Raw genomic sequence first — 12,329 nt, forward strand, 5'->3', positions numbered from 1 at the left:
ACTAGACTGTTCCAGTTGATCGAATGCAAATCAACCTGAAAGACCTGCAATCCATGCCTCGGTTAACCATGGTGGTAACTGGAAGTAACTGGTAAGCTCCAATAGTGATCCATGACTCCATGCTTTTGCATAGGTAGCATTGCTGTTCGCCGTTGACGAAACCGAGGCAGAGACAGGCGGCACATGAAATAACTGATTATCTAGCTACATCTCTCTGTTCCAGGTTTGATGTGGTGCTAAGTAGCCTGTGTTTGGAGTTTGCCGCCACCGACTTGGCGCACTATCAGCAGGCCCTGAGAAACGTGACGACGCTTTTAAAGCCCGGAGGCTACCTCATTATGCAGGTAATCAGGTTAATATCTTATTGTAATGAGCTTGTCTGCAGTCAAAAATTGGTTTAAGAAGCATATTAGGTCGGAAAATACTCTATAAACTTCATAAGGATATCAACATTTACAGGGAACCAGCTTGGCATAACGTCGACGGTCGAGCCAGGTGCGTTAGGACCTGTAAGAATACGAGAAAAAACTCGAGATGCCCACGACTCTTGCATGACTAAAATGCGACATCCGTGTTTCTCGTTTCTTGTCAACAAAGCGTACAATGATGAGGAAGAGAGAGAGAGAGAGAGAGAGAGAGAGAGAGAGAGAGAGAGAGAGAGAGAGAGAGAGAGAGAGGAGAGAGAGAGAGAGAGAGAGAGAGAGAGAGAGAGAGAGAGAGAGAGAGAGAGAGAGAGAGAGAGAGAGAGAGAGAGAGAGAGAGAGAGAGAGAGAGAGAGAGAGAGAGAGAGAGAGAGAGAGAGAATAGAGAGGAATGCCAATACGAGTGTCTCGTACTACCTACCATCGAACATTAAAAATGCTTCCGTTATGAAGTGTTCGCTGAATACGTCCAATACCAAACATTTTCACTGTCCCTCAGAGCCTCGGTTATAAATTCTAGAACATTAAGATTATTATTTTCAGCTAGCCCGAGTGACACTTTATAATTGGCCGGCAGGGCGCGCTAGGAAACTCATTCTACCTGGTAGAGGAGGCGCGGTTTCCGTCCGTGTCGCTCACTCACTCGATGATCAGCGAGTCGCTCTGTTCTACCGGCCTCTCCGAAGAACGGTGGCACCAGATCCCACGTCAGTGTCCTCTGGACAAGATGGCGGACCACACTGGCTGCTTCTTTGTGGTAGCCCGGAAGAAGAAATAAATGGATGGCAGTGGCACGGCTGTCCTCTGTTTGAGGAGGAGTGGTGAGTGCGGGTGGGGGAGGGAGGCAGCCGTTCTCCCGCTGTCATCGGGACCTGAAGATGTGTTATGACACTTAATTCAGTATCTTCTCTGATAATCGATACATGCATCTATTGCCTACAATCAGATGCATTTGTCAGCCTTTTGTGGTAGGTATCTGTTTCCTCTTTTTGCTGATAGCCTGATGTTATGCCTCATCCATGTTTCAATTGTTTCAGGTATGTCCCATTATGTTTCAGGACTAGCCTTTAGCTAATGACAATGGACTGTAAAGGATCTGGAAGAGTGTGGTCATACGCTCCCTCCCATGCACTGGTCTCCCTGTTCGCCGGCGGCAAATCTTTTCTGAGCGTTGATCGTGCAGTCGTAAACGTAAAAATAGACCCAAACCCTACTCTAGACTTAGGATACCGCAACTATCCCGCAAAGTTATCTAGTAGTTATTGTGCCTAAATATTAAAGCGTTAGCGAATAAAAACAGGACAAGGAAGTCTAGATGAAACAGAACTTTTCTGTCCGGAAGCGACCAGAGCTTCTACCTTCCAAGTTCCCCGCCTGCCACTTCAACGCCTTCCTTGATAAGACATCTAGCGAAAACGTGGCTGCACGGTCCTAGTATCGAGTCGTTTCCAGCTTAGGCACACCTGTCTCCCTTCTCAGTACCGTGGAAATTAGCCACATCTCTAATTAGCACACTTAGCTGCACTCTGGATCACTGGACCATGGATATTAGTGGCGCAAAATGTCGCCGGCACGGCCACCGCCATGTCAGACGCTTTATTGATCGAGCTTCCAAGTTTTCGGTACAAAACTCTCCGAGTGAGACGAATATTTCGTGGTATCTGATACTGTTCACGGTATAATAAACACATCGACGCTTATATTTACCGTTCGTCGTTAGTCGAATCTTGTCACGGTGACATGTGCAAATGCCCTCATTATTTGTGGCCTACAATAAATAAACGAAAAGAATAATTAGGTGCGTTTCTATGTGGAGCCTCGGCATCAGTCAACATGCGCCGAATGGAGTTGCGATTTATATGGCGCTATGCGGGAATGGAAAGTTGTCCGTTAAGGCGATGACTTTATATGAGATGACGATTAACTATTCCATATAAAACAGAGATCGTTTCCCAACGTAAATGACTTGCTAACTTTGAAGTTGGCAATTACTAAAAGCCATTAATCAAACTTTTGAGTGATATTGATTATTTTCAGATTCAGATGAAAAGAAATCTAACATCGAATGAACAATCAACCATACTATCTAGGGTGATGGCCCAAGCAGTTTTCTTCAAAAAGGATGCCGTTTCAACGATTTGCTCGTTGGTTTTTATTGCAAATTAGGTTCTATTGAAATGCGACATTTTCGATAATTAAAATCGAAAGTCTTTTCCTGGTTATTCTCAGCAGTGAACTGCGTTATATGTAGGAGCCCTAGCTATAAGCACGAAACCAAATTCCAATAGTTGCGTCACTTTATCTCCGAATAGTCCAATCACTATGACACTGTATCCCCGAACGAGCTGCAGAGCTCTGTTCTCTGCGCACGATTGACGTGCTGGCACGCAGACATGACGTCCAATGCGGGCATCGTCAGCAGCTGACATAAATCGGTGTCCCAGGGGCGCGGTGGTGCGTCCGCCCGTACGCCGTCGGCGGCCCTGTCGGTGTCGGCTGCAGAATGGCCCGCCCAGACCCGTCCGGCCAGGTACGTATCCGCTGTGGCGCATTGTGCGCACGGTGGGACACAATTACTCGCTGCTCAGTGGAGGTGACAGCGTGGGCCACCGGCGCTGCGCATTGGTGAAAGTACTGTGACGAGAAAGGCCCTGTCTTTCCTCAGGGAGTTCCCAGTTGTTCCTGAGGGATTTAATAATTTCGGAAAAATTTTTATCAACAGCCTGAAGCTGAATTTGACACTGAAGCTGACACTTTGGCTGAATAGCGTGTCTTATGTGCATGACCAGAGCAATCGAATGGAGCGAATTTGCACAGATTCAACACATTATTTTAGCCTAAGCTTGAAGGCTCCAAAGCTTTTATGAATGACTTACATTTTCATCTCAGTTTAAAGCTCCAACAGGATCTGCATGTCCCAGTCTGCTGAAATAATGAACCATCTAAATTAGACATTTACATAACGTCATATTTGAATAAAGTATCATCTGATCTTTTAGTTCATGGCTATGTGTTTAATGTTTATGTTAAACGTTGTTTTGCCAACAAACTGTTTAATGGCTGTCAACAGGTTACGGTAGGTACTGGCCTGTTTTCTCTCAGTATGAGGGCGTCAATTCACTAGGCCCGAGGCTTGCCATATAGTCGTTTCGGGGTTCGCCACGTAAATTGAGAACACTGGCAAATTGAGCAACAGCTGGCTTCATTATTTCGTATAGCTAGGTATTTATGCACCAAGCATAAAAAGTAGGACAGTAATATAGCAATACGCTGTAACGCAACCAGTTCTGCAGTACAGGTTAGCATCGTTTACTTCGCACCTTCGAACGCTGGCCATGGAGCTGTGACAGACTTTTCTTCCGGTCCGTGAGCCTCCTGGCCCTGACCGGCGATACCCTGCGGACCGCCGAGCTGTTTAAAGCGACGACGGTCGAGGACCGCCCTGAGACCGCCCTGAGACCACCCGGAGACCGTCCGGAGACCGCTCTGAGACCACCCGAAGACCGTCCGGAGACCGCTCTGAGACCATCCTGAGACCGTCTGGGTCCTCCCGTGCAGACTGACAGATGAGCTGCCGTCGAGCCCCTCACAGCTCACAAATGGGCGTCCGCAGCCCGGGCTTTGAACTGATGGCGCCACCGCGGTGACCCGACGGGCGGCCGCCGACGGCCGGGATCGTAAGTTACACTGACGTCTGACGTCAAGGCTTGCGTCGCTAAGTGCCGTTCGTCAGAGTTGTGGGGTTAGCAACCTGATTTGGGTGGAATGTGACGCAGTTACCCGATAACAATTACCAAAATCAAAGACTGAAAGGAAGGCAGTCATCAACTACAGCACGTATGTACATACAGGAGTAATTATAAGTGCGCATTTCAAACGCATTTTGTGCTAAGGATTCGTCTCAAATCTGCTGGTAATGCGCATTTACATTCACCATGTAACCGCGGTCAGTGAAACCACATTACCTAATAAGCAACAGGCGATTGATATAACGCACTATGCCGTTTGGAATGATGTACACAGCCTGTATGTTGCACAGCCTAGCTCACAGCCAGTCTCCCACAGCAGCAGTTTTGTCTCTTAGACCAATGTCCACTGTCCAGTGGTGTGTCTTGAGCCGTGCCTATATTTAACTAAGATAAAAACAGCTTATGTGTTCTGATATTTGTACATACTCATCAAAGTTATTTCGCACGCCGACTGCATGATGCTACCACCAGACGATGCTGTTGGAATTTGAGTTAAAGTATCTAATGATAGTCCCAATGAAAAGAGGAAAGAGGAAGATTTTCACTGCCAAACTGCTGTAATCTTCATGGCGAGCTGATCCAAGATAACATGACTGACCGGAAGCTGTAGACTCGTGGCGCTGACGTATGCCTAATCTGATCAGGGGTACGGCTGCTGACCGGCTACCGAGCACCCGCCCTCTGAGATTATCCGGATTATCGGCCAGGTGGGCCGGTATCGTGCCGGTGATCCTAAAACGCGCGGCGGACGACACGCAAACAGACCCAGAATAAATATATATGCAGCCCGTCTGAAGTCTCTGAAGTGGCTGTCAAGACCTCGCGCTCACCGAAAACGCCCTCTTAGCTTGGCGGGTGGTCCAGCTGGCTAAGCCAATGGGCGCTGGCTACACTGAAAACAAATCTACTCATGAGGGGAGAGTAATTCATATTTGACTCGCCATTCATGAGTATATTTGGATGAGTAACTCATGCGTGGAGCGTTAACACTCAAGAGTAAAAGTTTACTCGTTTTGAAAACTCAATTGCCCAAATGCATGACCTTCTCCCTATGAGTTGCCTGACTCATGACGCACAAAACATTGGTATCAAAACTCCCTGTTGAGTCTCGCAAACTCATGTAAGGCGAGTAAGGAATGTACTCACGACCCGTGAGTTAGTGAAACTGAACGTTTGGGTTTAAGAACTCATGAAAAAGAGGACAGGGATTCTTGCTAACTCATTGTTCGTGAGTAATGAGTTCAAAAACCAGTTTGAAATCATTAACTCTTCAAACGCAGCTTAAGGAAACCAATGATGCGCCGGTAAATATGATCAACCGTGAATTATCCATGAGCTGCTTTACACAAGCCTTACGCGTTAATATTACCGCCATGACGCCATCTTGCATGTTTGTGCCGCGGAAGTGCAGCACGGGACGCGGCGGACGCAGTGAATTGGAGGCTGGAGCGACTGGTGAGTGTTAAATGTTACGTATTTTATTGCCTGTAGGTATGTTTAAGTGCAAAATGCATATTTTCATTGAAAATGTACCTACATGTGCACTCACACAACACTACTGATACCTTGGGTTGTCCTGTGGGTTGGTTGACCCTCCTAGTTATGTATTGTCTATAACATGAAAGCCTTTTTGAGGGGTTCATGATATCCATCAAAATGTGGAATATCATATCAGTCATGCTCAACATGCCCCAACAGTGAAACCTAACCTGTTATTCTACGGGCAGCTTTGCCAGCGTGAAGCCTAACAGAATAATTAAACATCAAGTATTTTCTTTAAGCCTTTGCCTATAGCATCTATTTCTGCCAGCCCCTAATGCTCAAACCCTGGTGCAAACATCTATAGGTTAGGATAGGTGGTATACCTATGTGCAAATGAAGTTCGAGTGGTAGGCATGTGGAAGGTTGTATGTTGTAAGATGTAGGCTAGTAGATTGTAGGTACCTATTTAGGTTGTAAGGTCTAGTTAGTAGGTTATAAGGTAAGGCTAGGTCAGCTTTTCATCATGTTTTCATCTTCCTCGTAGTTCATCTAGTATTTTTGTAATAAACGACTTGTAATTGAATCATTTGGCCGAATCCTTCTAAAAATGAGCACCCTAAGTGCTTCTTCTAAAAGCCCACCCCTGCACCCCCCAAGAGTGAGATCTAGATACCAGGCATGGTCGAATTGATTCTATCATGATGTTCTCATCTCCTCAGCTGGACGGTGCCATGGAGGCCACTTTCTCAGAAAGGCGACACCCCATCGTCAAGAGGAAAATCCCGATGGCCACCATCCGTCGTCGATGAAAACAAAGTATGTACATTGTCATAGATAACATGAATCATTGTACATGGTCTGATGCGTTGTAAATTAGCGATCCTATGCAGTCAGAGTCAGGTGGTTTGGTGCGTGCAACTGCAGACGCGCCTTCACCGGCTCTCAGAGTCAGTTTTCTTTCTGAAGCTCATCTTGAGTTATTTTGCACCCGCCCTCATGTGTATTTTGTTTCCCTTGCCTTTGTTACCGACAGACTAGGGCCAATATCCGAAAATGATTCGATCCACAGGATCCAAGAGCGCAGTTCTTCTATCTGATTATAAATTCATCAATACTTTTTGGAGACCCTGCTGGTCCTTGATCCAACATGTTTCTTTTGTCGATGAATACCGGCGATCTTGAATCTTACATTTTTGCTCTGTGGATTGATTCTGGGGATCTTGTATCCTAGGCATTTAGTCTCTGAGAACACATTTTTCTTGCTAAATTTCAAAATGCTTTGCATTAGCGAGGCGTACAAGGTTGTTTAAGAAGTCTTTGTGCACAACCTGCTTCGCTGGCCCTAAAGTTCAAACTTAACGCTTAATTTTATGTCTACAGACATGACATTTACGTTGGATCCAGGAAATTTGAACTCTGGCATTTCGTTCTCGCGTGGGGTCCGGAATCCTAAAGTGTTATTTATACGTGCGATCCAGGGGATCTTGGATCCTAAAATTATATTATATTTTTCAATGAGATCAAGGAGATCCAGTATTCTGAAATCCTGACATTGCATGGGATCTTGCGGATCTTGGATCTTGATTTTTGGCTGAGGCACAAGTCTGTACTTATACCGACAATGCATGCATAACCCCAGGGTCATGTCCGCCGCACGGTAGGGATTGCGAGGCAGCGAGAGTTACTAATGCTACTGTAAAACAGATGTGCTTGTGTGACATCGCATTTGCATGACCACCGATAACGGAACTGGATTGGCAGTTAATTTTCAGACGCTGCAGTAAGAAGTAGAAGAATTTAAGCCGGCCATGCGAATATCGATGGCGTCTTACTGGTATAGTCGTCCTTCAGCATGCGTCATTAATCCTTTGTTTTCAGGTCTGGAAAGAGCTGAGTCGGATAAAAAATGCCGACTTGCAGGACACCAACGAGTTGGAACTCTCCCGGGAAGCCATGACCCCGATTGTGGCCAATGGCGAAGGTGAAAGAGCTGCTGGATGCCTCACAGATGGTAAGTTAACAACATTTTACCCGGGAATGTTGGAACCGTAACCGAATAGGTACCAAAAGCTCATGTATTTATGAACGTCCTGTTAACAGTTTGATATACTCGTATACACTTACACGGAAAGTATTTAAAAAAAGAGCAGAAAAATGTGAAATTTCATTCGTGCTTCTTATAAGAGATCATAGAAGTTCATCGTTATATCCACTGTAGTAAACTACAGTGGATACTCAATACCTATAGGCCTTGAGTATGATTAACACATTTTTATCGTCAATTTCAAAGTAATATATGCGAGCACTATTTACTCTAAACATATTTTAATGTTATGCTCACAAGCATCTTCTAACCCGCACCCCGCGGGAGTTCCTGGATTTCCAGGCCCTGCTGGGGGGGGGGGGGAGGAAACGTTTGAACCCCCTTTTAACTTAGCTCCTGGGCCATGTAGCGATACGGCGAAGGCGGCGTTCGAAAGGACGTCAAAAATAAGGAAGAAATTATTTCGGTCACTTTTTTGGTCAGATCAAAGGTCAGGTCACCAGAGGTCATTGAATGCAAAAGTTCACCGATTTCCAGGTTAAATTTTGATAATTTTCAATTTTTGACAACATTCAAATTTTGATCAGATCAACGCATAGCTCGGAAACTAATAGAGCTACAAAACCACAGAAAAGCGCCTTTGATAGCCCATTAACGCTCTTTCTGATTAATTCTCTCAGATTTGACCTGCGTCAGTGGTTTTGCATGCGGGGAAGGGGTAAAAACTGCCAAAATAGATATATTTTTTCTGAAAGTTTTTCAGCAAAAACTTTTGACTTAAGCCTTTCACGTACTTTCTTTTACCGGAATCGTGTTTCTCTCGGCAAGACGCATTGAATAAACTATTATGTGACCTTGAAAGGTGAACTTAAAAATTTGACCTCAGTTCAAGGTCATGACCTGACCGATAAGGGTCAGGTTGCATATCAGTTGATCCGTTCGTCGAGATGAACACAACGAAGGTGTTTTCATCGTTCTATGCCTCTATCAAAAGTTCTTCGCGAAAAACTGTCGCAGATACCATTCGTGACCTGAGATGTCATCAGGGGCATAAAACGGGGTCACGGGTGCCATTTTCATGGCACCCGTGTGGTTGCACTAATTGCTTATATGCCTGCTTTACCATATTATCAGAGAGTATCATCGATGAAAACACTGAAATAAATTCATAAAATACAGATATTTGCTGTAAAAGAGATTAGGTGCAGATTTGGTCAAATTAGGTGCACTCGCCGGGTAGCCCGTCGCGAAAACGGCTAATATGACTTACGGCCAATATGACTTACGTCCAAAAGAGGCGCCTTTCGATTATCTCCAATTTACTTACCTTTAACTGAGAGATCGCAAAATTCACCTGACCTTAGGCCATCGACATCAAAATGCTAAGATATACATTTTGTACAAACTGTTGCTCTTATCAATCGCTGCAAGTTTCAAAGCAATCGGTCACTAGGGTGTAGCTATGGTAGGCTTTATAACTTTTTAAGTAGCGAGGTCACTTGGCTTGACCTGGCGACCTGACTTTAGGTGACCCGGAGCGCCGCCGTTTTTTTTTTTTAGATATTCGCGAAAATCCACAGAAGGTGTGTTCAAAAACCCTCCCCCTCCCCCAGCAAGACGTGGGTTAAAATTGCGAGAGGCATACTGTACCAAATTAAAGTTTGCAGTTCGTGGCTTTGATTTCTGAAGGTAAATTTTTCCGTCGCAGACGATGCGATCGACCATCTTCTCTGCACCGTGCTAAAGAGCACCAAGTTGTGTTCACATCGGCGCCGCAGCCACGGCCTCATGTGGCGGACGACTTCCACGCCATAGAGGGCGTGCCAGCAGTGCAGTTTAAGGAGCTAAAGGCAAAGGTGAACAAGCTGCTGACGTGGGGAGCCGCGTTCACAGTGTTTGCGCAGTCGTTCAACCGCCCAGCCATCCGTCTGGCCGACTACCTGATGTGTGCCGTGATCCTGAAGACCGATGTGTCGCCGCCCCCAAAGCAGTGGGCGGCGATGACAGGCTGCGTTTAGGAGTGCACGGGGAGGGACATGAGGCAGCACTTTAGGGACTTTCCGTCTCTTTTTGTGTTTGTGTTTCTGCCGGGTAGTTTTGCAAAGAAATGGCGTTAACGCTTTTTCATGCGTGTAGGCCAAGTTCATGTCTGGAAGGGCATGAGCGTCGTGCTGTGTTCATCACCCTTGTTCATATGATCAATGATGTAATAGTCGTGGTTTATCTGCATGCTATGCATTGTTTTAATAAACCTTATGTTTTAATGTTATGACTCTCATCTCATGGGTGAGGCTGACCGCCAGGGGATGAGTCGACAGAGTGGAAAAACCGGCGGCAGAGCGATCTAATAGGTGTGTTCACTTGACCATCATGTTATGAGTTACATTTAACTCGCGTATCAATCGTTGCATGGCATGAGTTACTAGCAATGCTTGAATTCGTCACAAACGGTAAACTCATGTGGTATGAGTGAGGGAACGAGAGTTAACCCGCAACCCATTGGTGATGTGACCGCTACAGGGCTAGTAACATTTACTAGCGCCTCATGTAGTCAAACGTGTGGTGTCTTCATTAACGGTGTAATATGAGTAAGCCTATACTCGCATATCATGAGTAATCAAAATGAGTTACCAAGAGTACATGAGTTTTTCACAATCGGTTAACTCATAATACACGAGTGAAGAGACATGAGTTAACGCACAATTGAGAGGTGGAATGACCGGTGCAGGCCTAGTTACATTACCGGCGCCTCGAGCAGTCAAATAGGTTGTTTAAAATTACCGCCGGTTCATGAGTTTACTCATCACCCATGGGTAATTTTGTTTTCAGTGTACAACACGCAACTTGCATGTAGCTGCAGCGGAAGGAGTCAGTTGCACGGCTTTGCCCTTTTTTCTGACACGTTGAGTGCTGACCGCTGGAGCGCAAAGCTGAGCCAAACTCGACAGTGATAAACGGTTTTCGAAAATATTAAGGTATTTTGTTGACAATACATTGACGCTTAATGATATTAACACACATTTTAGATTGCCTTTCCCTTCTCGTCGCCATATGAAGAATATCGGCCAACAATTTCATCCCGCGATGACACATGACAAACGGAGACTGAGCAACTGGTACTTAGATAGATGTTTCTCTTTCTCTCTCCATCATCTCACCCGTTTTAGCTACCTCTTGTTTCTCCTCCATTCTCCTTGTGTCTCCCTCTCGTCCCTCTGGGTTCTCCTTTCCGTATCGTCGACACCGCCAGGGTCGGACACAGGGTCGGACATTTCCCCGGTGGCTCACTACAGAGCGGAGGATCTGGCCTCTGCTGACTCTCCCCTGACTCCCCGGAGAGGTGATTAGGTTCCTGACACGCATCTACCGCCCTCGCCGCACCCGTGAGGCGTCTGTCGCGTCAGGTGTGACCTGCGGCGGCGGCCGAGGAAGGACACCGCACCAGGCAAAAGGTGAATGCCGTGAATGCGCATTCACGGCATTTGGTAACATTCAGAACTACACAGAAAAATATTAACACCGTTAGCGGTGTAATTGCACAGTACATATCTGAGCACTTGAGGAAAGTTAATTTAGTCCCTTCCCCACTTAAATTACTCGCGCTTCCAAATGAACACCAGGAAGAAGGTAATAGAACACTGTTAGGAGGGTTGGGTGTTTTGCTACATGTAGTAAAACACCCAACCCTCCTAACAGTGTTCTATTACCTTCTTCCTGGTGTTCATTTGGAAGCGCGAGTAATTTAAGCGGGGAAGGGACTAAATTAACTTTCCTCAAGTGCTCAGATATGTACTGTGCAATTACACCGCTAACGGTGTCAATATTTTTCTGTGTGTACAAACAAGTAATCCACCTACTCATGAGTATGAAGTTATAATTTTGAAAACTTGAGCTAGCTATGCCTAATCATCGAATGATTTCTTTTTTACCGTTTCACTTTAGCGGCAATTTTAAAAGGTCATTGACTTAATTATACGTGCTTCATAACTCTATACCCTGTTTTCAGACCATCATCGACACCATTTTCCGGGCAGCACAGGTGCAAACACGAACGTTTGCGTTGTATATAAGGGGGAAGTTTTCCTTCAATAAAAATTAAGAATGTGTTACGAACGGAAACGCATGCTGCTTCTTTTCGTCCATGAACCTTTGCCTGAATAGACATTGCTCCGCTGTGCGTTCTGCTCGATGATGAGCATGATAGCGCTATCGACCATTTTTATCCGTGTTTTTGGTGCTGCTGTTGCGTTGTTGTTGTTATTGTTGTTCTGTACACGTGCCTATACCGTAACACGTGGAGCATTTTCGTGTCGTTCTGGTCTGCACGAGATCTCGCTTCCGTGCGGGGCGGTTATTTTCTTCTCGTCAGTGTTTATCTCGCGTGACGAGCTCGACCAGCGGGCTGCACGGAAGCGTCTATATCGCCCTGGATGCTGGCGAGGTCACCAACGATCCCAGATCGTAGCCGAACGGGGAGCAGGGGTTCCTGCAGGTCATCCAGGGTTCGTTTCTGTCTAGAATGGAACCCACAGGAGACCGAAGTGGCACGAATGGCACACGCGCACCACTTATTGCGACACATATTTTTAGAAACTTTCGTGATAACTAACGATGATAGCTACCTTGTTCGTG

At 45.8% G+C, this 12,329-nt stretch overlaps 1 long non-coding RNA gene across 1 annotated transcript; it reads left to right on the forward strand.

The window, feature by feature from the left end:
* The first annotated feature begins 6,415 nt into the window (after window positions 1-6,415).
* Window positions 6,416-9,564, forward strand: LOC122381592. The gene is made up of 3 exons (XR_006256555.1): window positions 6,416-6,469; window positions 7,532-7,664; window positions 9,406-9,564. It is a non-coding gene; the product is annotated as an uncharacterized LOC122381592 (long non-coding RNA).
* Window positions 9,565-12,329: the final 2,765 nt, after the last annotated feature.

Source organism: Amphibalanus amphitrite, unplaced genomic scaffold (assembly GCF_019059575.1).
Source record: "Amphibalanus amphitrite isolate SeventyFive unplaced genomic scaffold, NRLGWU_Aamphi_draft 000122F_arrow, whole genome shotgun sequence".
NCBI lineage: Eukaryota > Metazoa > Arthropoda > Thecostraca > Balanomorpha > Balanidae > Amphibalanus > Amphibalanus amphitrite.